The following is a 2,793-nucleotide window of genomic DNA, read 5'->3' as shown; positions in this document are numbered from 1 at the left end:
AAAGATAGAAATGTGGTGCGATATCGCGTTTTAAGAAGCATTAGAACTCTATTGCTACGATACGTATATATCTGGAAACGCTAATTCCTAGCAAGGAAGTGTCGCATTTACATTCATTCGAAGTGTATGCGAGGTATACATGACACTTCGCAATGAATATTATATCTCATCATGAAACATAGAAATGAGGTGCGACATCTCGTTTAAAGAAGCATTAGAACTCAATTCTTTCGATACCCAGTCATCTGGAATCGCTATTTCCTAGCAAGGAAGTGTCGCATTTACATTCTTTTGCAGTGAATACAAGGTATACATGACACATCGCAATGAATATTATATCTTATCATGAAACATAGAAATGAGATGCGATATCGCGTTTTAAGAAGCATTAGAACTCTATTGCTACGATACGTCAGCATCTGCAAACGCTATTTCCTAGCAAGGAAGTGTCGCATTTATATTCTTTTGAAGTGAATATGAGGTATACATGTCACTTCGCAATGAGTATTATATCTTATCATGAAACATAGAAATGAGATGCGATATCGGGTTTTGAGAATCATTAGAACTCTATTGCTACGATACTTAGACATCTTCAGACGCTATTTCCTAGCAAGGAAGTGTCGCATTTACATTCTTTTGAAGCGAATACGAGGTATACATAGCAATCCACAATGAATATTATATCTTATCACGAAATATAGAAATGAGTTGGGATATCGCTATTTAAGAAGCAGTAGATCTCTATTGTTTCGATACGTAGACATCTGGAAACGCTATTTACTAGCAAGGACGTGTCGCATTTACATTCTTTTGCACTGAATACAAGGTATACATGACAAATCGCAATGAATATTATATCTCATCATGAAACATGGAAATGAGATGCGATATTGCGATTCAAGAAGCACAGGACCTCTATTGCTTCGATACGTAGACAACTGCAAACGCTACATCCTAGCAAGGAGGTGTCGCATTTACAATCTTTTGAAAGGAAAACGAGGTATGCATGACACTTCGCAATGAATATTATATCTTATTATAAAACATAGTATTGAGATGCGACATCTCGTTATAAGAAGCATTAGAACTCTATTGCTTCGATACGTAGACATCTGCAACGGCTATTTCCTAGCAAAGAAGCGTCGCATTTGCATCCTTTTCAAGTGAATACGAGGTATACATGACACTTCGAAATGAATATTATTCCTTATCACGAAACATAGAAATGAGATACGATATCCCGTTTTAAGAAGAATTAGAATTCTATTGCTTCGTTACGTAGACATCTGCAAACGCTTTCTCCTAGCATTGAAGTGTCGCATTTACATTCATTTAAAGCGTATGCGAGGAATAAGTGACACTTCGCAATGAATACTATATCTTATCATGAAACATATAAGTGAGATGCGATGTCGCGAATTAAGAAGCATTAGAACTCTATTGCTACGATACGTAGACATCTGCAAACGCTATTTCCAAGCAAGGAAGAGTCACATTTACATTCCTTCGAAGTGAATACGAGGTATACCTAACACTCCACAATGATTACTATATCTTATCATGAAACATAGAAATGAGATGAGTTATCGCGATTTAAAAAGCATTAGAACGCTATTGCTACGATACGTAGACATCTGCAAACGCTATTTCCTAGCAAGGAAGTGTAGCATTTAAAATCTTTTGAAGTGAATACGAGGTATACACAACACTCCGCAATGAATATTATATCTTATCTCGAAACATAGAAATGAGATGCGATATGGCGATTTAAGAAGCATTAGAAATCTATTGCTTCGATACGTAGACATCTGCAAACGCTACTTTCTAGCAAGGAAGTGTAGCATTTACATTCTTTTGAAGTGAAAACGAGGTATACATGACACACCGCAATGAATATTATATCTTATCGTAAAACATAGGTGTGAGATGCAAAATCTCGTTTTAAGAAGCATTAGAATTCCTTTGCTACGATTCGAAGACATCTGCAAACGCTATTTCCTAGCAAGGAAGTGTCGCATTTACATTCTTTTGATGTGAATACGAGGTATACATAACACTCCACAATGAATATTATATCTAATGATGAAACATAGAAATGAGATGCGATATCCCGTTTTAAGAAACACTGTACCTCTATTTCTTCGTTACGTAGACATCTGCAAAAGAATATTTCCTAGCAAGGAAGTGTCGCATTTACATTCATTTGAGGTGTATGCGAGGTATAAGTGACACTTCGCAATGAATATTATATCTTATCATGTACGATAGAAATGCGATACGATATCGCGTTTTAAGAAGCATTAGAGTACTATTGCTATGATGCGTAGACATGCGCAAACGCTATTCCCCAGCAAGGAAGTGTCGCATTTACATTCGTTTGAAGCGAATACGATGTATACATGACATTTCCCAATGAATATCATATCTTATCATGAGACATAGAAATGAGATGCGGTATCCCGTTTTAAGAAGCAGTAGAACTCTATTGCCACGATGCGTAGACATCTGCAAACGCCATTTCCTAGCAAGGAAGTGTCGCATTTGCATTCTTAGAAGTGAATACGAGGTATACATAACACTCCACCATGAATATTATATCTTATCATGAAGCATAGAAATGAGATGCGATATCGCGTTTTAAGAAGCATTAGAACTCTATTGATCCGATAAGTAGATATCTGCAAACGCTACTATCTAGCCATGAAGTGTCGCATTTACAATCTTTTGAAGTGAATACGAGGTATACATGACACTTCGCAATGAATATAATATCTCATCATGAAACATAGA

This window comes from Xylocopa sonorina, unplaced genomic scaffold (genome assembly GCF_050948175.1).
Source record: "Xylocopa sonorina isolate GNS202 unplaced genomic scaffold, iyXylSono1_principal scaffold0098, whole genome shotgun sequence".
NCBI lineage: Eukaryota > Metazoa > Arthropoda > Insecta > Hymenoptera > Apidae > Xylocopa > Xylocopa sonorina.
The sequence above is the reverse complement of the archived record's forward strand: the minus strand, read 5'-3'. Positions refer to the sequence as shown.